The following is a 6,225-nucleotide window of genomic DNA, read 5'->3' as shown; positions in this document are numbered from 1 at the left end:
TGGTTGAGGGGGGGGTTTGTTTCGTCAATTATTGTGTAGCTCTCTCATACACAACGTTTTTGCGGGATACGCATGCGCTTGGTTGAGGGGGGGTCGTTTCGTCAATTATTATGTAGTTCTCATACGTGACGTTTTTGCGGGGTACGCGTGTGCTTGGTTGAGGGAGGGTTAGTTTTGTCAATGATTGTATAGCTCTCTCATACGCGACGTTTTTACGGGGTACGCCTCGCTTCGTTCAGGGGGTTCTAATCGTATAAAATAAAAAAATTTAAAAAAAGGTGGAAGGCGCACCCATTAAGAAATTACACAAATGCTTTTAGTCCGAGAGTTTTTTCTTCTTTATTCAGGTAATTTTACCCAATACACATACACAGCCAACGCGTTTCGTTACTTGTTGTAACTTCGTCAGGGCTGAAAACAAACATGACAAGATACAAATTACATTCAGAACTTCACAGACATTTATATGCAAAAAAAACGTGAAAGACAAAACAAAATGGAAGACATGACAGGCGTATATTTAAAACACGTTACAATCACAAAACATAAAATCACAATTCAAGCTCACAAGAACCAAATTTTAGCCAACAAAAAATAAATAAAGGCATAACAGGGGGAGGAGCCAAGCTCGCGAGCGTAATGGTCGCCTTTTAGCTCGGCTCCCGCAGCCCTCCGGCCTGATCATGTATCCTGTATAATATCCTGTCCGGAGATGACACATTATCGGACAATCGGAAACGGATCACCTCGCTGGTACTCACCATTTGGCCCGGAGGTCTCGACGTGCAGCGGCTCCGAAGTTGTGCCCTCCGCAAGACCGGGGCCTCCGTGGAACCTAGACCGGGACCTAGCCTGTGGGGTCCGACGACTGTCGGCCCCGGTCGGGAGAGTGAACCAACGATGAGAGCCGTTGTGCGAAAATCCCGGCGATCCTGATCCGGGCCTGCCCTGGTGACCGCGCGGCTGATGTGGGTGAGATGCACCGGGGACTGATTCTGTGAAGGGGTCCTCCCCCCGCCGCCGCTTTGACCGGCGGCCCTGGACCTCTGCGCCCGGACTCTGCTTGTTGGGGGCGCCGGTGCTGGTGTAGGCGGAGACCCGCATTGGGCGGACATCCTTTCGGCACCAAGGCTGCCATTGCTGGGAACCCCCTGGAGCTCTGTGAAGTCCTACATTTTGTAACTGTTTTTTGGGGGTCGCGGAGGGCGGCGACTGGGCTGACTTCTCGAAATGGCGGCCGACCCTCTGAAACATGAATCGCCTTGTGGCGGCGGGCTTGGGTTGCCTAATTGCGCGGGGGTCCGGTCTAGTGAGCGTGAGCTTACGGTCAGAGATATCCTGGAAGCTCTGAGAGCCCTGCGCGCATCCCTGACCCCCGATGTCCCTGTGAGTCCGCCACGATCTGCCGCCATTTTGAGCAGCCGTTTCTTTTTGCCGCCCTCTTGTTTCAGTGACTCCATTGCCTCGCCCCCCTCTGTGGCCGCAAGTGTTGCTGCCGCTGATCGAAGATCATTTTGTGTGCCGATGACTTTGGAGCTCCCTGTTTTTCGAGGTTCTGACCCCGGGGACTTGGACATTGTGCCGCGGCCCTGTTCGGCTCGGATGCCTAGAAATATTGGTGGACTGCCGCCTGCACCTGCTCCGATGGCTTCGCCTTTGTTTACTACGGAGACCCCCTCGCCTTCCCAAGCGGCGAAACTGAACTCCTGTTCTTCATCACCCGTGCTGCGATTGCGGATGCATTTACACTCTCTGCTCGGACTTTTGCTCACTTGCGGACTGATTTACCCCCCATGTCTACATGGTAGTCAACATTTTTTTCGATTGTGTGCTGGGTTTGTATTGAATATCTCAATTCTACACTGTCATGTGGCGGGTGGGATTTGTGGTTCGGAAGGGATGGGGGTGATATGCACGACTCCTGGTTGATTATTGGTATACGACAGTGGCGCAGTTGTTTGTACCCATAGAGCGGTGGGTAGTCCCCTCCTCTGTAAGTTTTATGGCGCTTGATGGGGTGTCGTCCTGGTCTGTTTTTGTTGCGATTGTCTGGTTGGGCGGAGGGCGGCGGCCGACCATATTGATTTCTGTTCTTATGCTCCTCCCTCCTGTTTTCTTTATTTTTGTTTCTGTTTCTTTTTGTCTCGTTCTTCTCTTTCTTTCTTGCTATATTTCGGGTTCTGGTTTAAGGCGACAGGCACGCTGTCTGAAGGGTAGGCCATAGCCTTCTACAGGGGTGCAGGGTGGGATGGGTGGGTTGGGTTCTATTTGTTGTTTGTTTTATGGTTCTATGGCCCTTTTGTATCTCTTTATAGTAATGTCGCGTCTGTCCCTGCCTCCCGTGGTGTGTTCGGGGTGAGGTGTATGGCGTCGTTAACCCTCCTTTTATGGTTCGGTTGCATTTCTTCTCGATTGCTGTACCCACACTGGTGCTGATACTCCTGTTTTCTCCTGTACTCCCGCCACGGGACGCCTGTGTCGGCGTGTCTTCTTTCTTTCGTTTTTGTATTTCATTTCTTTTTTTTCATTGTTCCGTCTTGTTCTCCTCCCCTCCCCCTCTTCCCCCCCCCCCCCTTCCCCCTCCTTTCCTCGCCCCCGTCCCCCTCCCTCCATTTTCCTAGAGGTCACTATGACGGGTTAGTTTCGATGTAATGTTTCTCCGGTCCCTCTGTTCTGGCTTGGCTGTGGTTTGGGTGGTGGGCATGTAACGATGATACTGTTCAAGTGTCGATTATGTCTAAATTATCCCGATCTTCCTGTGTGAATTGTGTTGCCTCTCCTGTATTGTGGCCCCATACCCCCTTATTGTCGCGGAGGCTGGTTCTGGGACTTCGGACGTCTCTACATTGAAAGTGAGCCGGTCATATGCCTTATCCCCATATTATAAAATTAACCTTTTTTGCTCCTGTGTCTTGGCCCTCTGGTTCCTAGGTATATTTCCCCTTTTTACGATTGTATTGCCTCTGCTTCTTGCTGCTTGACTCTGTAATGTTTGCCTTGGAACTTCTGATTGTTTTACGTATTGAGGCCGGCCGATTTGGTTGTAGGCCTAGACTTGTATATCCTTTTGACGCTAATAAAGGTTTAAAAAAAATAAATAAATAAATAAATAAAGGCATAACACATTATGCCTATTTCACCCAATTAAACATAAATATCATTACAAAACTTTTATTTATATACAATTCTATATTATAAGCCATGCATAACACGAACATCTAAGGGTATGAAGATAAAAATACTGATGACACAGGAGGAAAAGATAGAAAGGAAAAAATGGCCTATAAATTAAAGGCCCGAGGAGAACAGTTAATGATGCCTTGCAGCCAAATCTTAATAACACTAACCAGAACTGTGTGGGCGTCCACTACATCCCAATATCTGATGCAGGCCCAATCATAGAGAGAAAGGGGGGTAAGGTGGGAGAGGAGAAATAAGAGGGTGTTGTCTTGACCAATTTCTAACAATATAGATGACCACTCACCATGTGCTCTACTGTTATGGTACAAAACTGAGCCGGTTGTGGTTGACAAACGGACGTGATAATAGAAAGCGCAATTGCACAGATTTGGGAAATGCTGTAAAAAGAAAAACAAAAAAAAGAGAAAATAAAAATATTGCAGCAACCATATTTGTAAATTAGGTCCCACCATCAAGCATATTGAATCCAGAAAAAAGATAACAAATTGTGTTCAAGTCTTGGTGACGGGTTATCTCAGCACGAACAAAGCGAGTTGGCCAGATGCTGTGTCAACCCATCAAAACATGGAAAACCATAATACAGGCCACTCACCCTGTGCTCGCTTGCAGAAGTTAAGCGAGAGAACTGACATCTAAGCGACACAGTAACGTGAGAAAACTTCACAGGTCCACAAATTATAGGAGACACTACAATAAAAATGCCAAAAATAAATAGCGCATGTTAGAATCCACGACCTAAGCATATATGCTAGGCTAATCTAAGAGCTACAACAAACAATATAAAACAGGATCAGCAACTCATTATCTTAAATCGATCCTGACACAAATATAGTTGTTTATAGGAGACCACTTACCAAATGCTCTACTTCATATTAATAAGTCAGAGAGCTGACAATGAAGGGCGTGATCTTGGAAGGAGAAAACCCCGTCCACTATCAAGAATGAAGGGAGCACTGAAATTAAAAAATCAAAAATGCAAAAAGAGAAAAATTAAGGCCGATACAATACATGGCAGGCTGTGCTCTTGGCTGTGACTGCAATATAAACCATGTAATATTAAGTAAATATTCAATCAGTGAGCGGGCCATATTCTAATATTGTAATTGCATCTATTATCTAGAACGCAAAGAAGGCCAGCTAGATAGGCGTACCATCTCCAAAGACTGTTTTGACGTGCAGAATACAAATGCACAAGTTAATAGATGTCTAGAACATAAAAGGCCTCAATAAATAGGTCATAACAATAGCAATAGCGTGATGCTTTACCTGAAACAGAAGCACTCTCCTGAGTCAAATAATGAAAAGTGACCTCTGCGAGATATGTATCACCTCCTATTTTGAAAAGAGATGCTTAATGACAGTCAACAAAAACGCCAAAACAGAATGTCACAATAGAAAATATAAAATAAAAAATAAACAGCCCCCAAAGTCTTACCTGGCCCCTCCGATATTTCGCCAAGATAATTAATTGCGAGGTGAAGTCGTTGATTATTTATGTATTGCCTCCTATATATAAAAGAGGATGCTGCAGGGGAAAGAGAAGCCCCATAAATGTGGCATCCGAATTGCATATGCCATGATAATAACATTACTACCCAAGCTTGATCTGTAATTATAATAGAAGCAGGCAACATGCATAGCTGATACCAAATATTACGCAGTAAGAAGATAACACAACTGCAAATTAGTGGTACTATGAACGTTTTAAACAATCACCTCTGCCCGAGATTACTTCAGTCTTAGTGAACTCCCGACAGTGTCGAAACATATACCAATTATTACTCAGTTGAAAGAAAACAGTTGCAAGTTAGTGGTGTAATGATAGTCTTAAATAAACCCCTCTGCCCGAGATTGCTTACGTCTCAGTGAACCCCCGATAGTGTCGAAAAATATATCCTATCCCTCACTTTAAACTAGCACTGACCTTGGTCTGCGTCTAAATCCAAACAGCAGCCACGCGGACCTTTAAAGGTCTGTTAGAGACATAAGAATACATATAGATGTCAAGAAAGCAACTCGATATATCGGAAAGTTCATATACCGGGAAAACGGGCAGCTGCACATTTACAAGAACAAACACTGGATTAAAGTGTGCATAAAAGTGCACAACATACAATACCAAATTGCCATACGCGCTATTTAAAAATAATGCAAAAGCCCCCAATCCGAGGTAATTGCATATAGTATGCCACTCGCAGGGGGGAGCATATAAGCCTTGAATATAAGGCATAAAAACACGAGGTGCCATAAAAGAAATTATTGCGGCAATATATAGTACAAACATCCTTTTCTTGTATACAGTGGCAAATGGCCGTGGTTCCCAAGGTTATCCTTATAGCGGTAGTTGAATTTAAAAACACTAAGAATTACGAAAAGTTACAAACAGGATGACCCCACACTCTAAATTAAAAATTACTCGAGCGTAAGCAGCGATGTGCGCATAGAACTTACCCTGGTCAATAATAGCGACCTCCTGGCATGGTAACACGGGTTGGTGGATCCAAACAAAGAACCAAATGTAACACACCCGTATTTAAAGGCTATTTTTCTCCCGCGTCAATGTGCAACTCCGTAGGCGGAAGTGACAGGCCAAAATGTGACGGTAAACACAAATGAAGGACAAAACATTTCAACAAACGAGCTCCTCTTACTATCGGAGACCCGTCGGCCATATTAACCTGGCTACAAAGAATTAGCAAACAAACAACATGTTGAGAATTCTCCATACATTATGCCATAGAAATACCATTTGGCAGAGGGTTGCATGTCTAAAACCCATCTATAAAACAGTCCTTTCCTGAAAGTACAGTACGTAGTGAAGAAAGTACTAAAAACATCCAGTATACATAAAGAAGCGCATATTGGAAAGGCGCATTCTAAGCGGTAGCAACAATTGTGCCAGACAATCAACTACGAACTCCTATTGCCGCCCTAGGACGTGACAGTACAATACGACGAGAAAACCCTCATTGGGTATATTTTGATAAACATGCTTGACGCAGAGACATCCACTCCCTTTAAGAA

General features: G+C 44.8%; 1 long non-coding RNA gene across 1 annotated transcript; it reads right to left on the bottom strand.

Moving 5' to 3' along the window:
• Positions 1-320: 320 nt before the first annotated feature.
• LOC144753491 (uncharacterized) lies at positions 321-5,696 on the bottom strand. The gene is made up of 8 exons (XR_013594385.1): positions 5,653-5,696; positions 5,126-5,174; positions 4,637-4,726; positions 4,468-4,533; positions 4,056-4,154; positions 3,794-3,888; positions 3,485-3,578; positions 321-411 (listed from the first exon to the last, which is right to left on the bottom strand). It is a non-coding gene; the product is annotated as an uncharacterized LOC144753491 (long non-coding RNA).
• Between the last annotated feature and the right edge of the window lie 529 nt (positions 5,697-6,225).

The sequence above is a fragment of the Lissotriton helveticus genome, chromosome 5_1 (assembly GCF_964261635.1).
Source record: "Lissotriton helveticus chromosome 5_1, aLisHel1.1, whole genome shotgun sequence".
Lineage (NCBI taxonomy): Eukaryota > Metazoa > Chordata > Amphibia > Caudata > Salamandridae > Lissotriton > Lissotriton helveticus.
The sequence above is the reverse complement of the archived record's forward strand: the minus strand, read 5'-3'. Positions and strand labels throughout refer to the sequence as shown.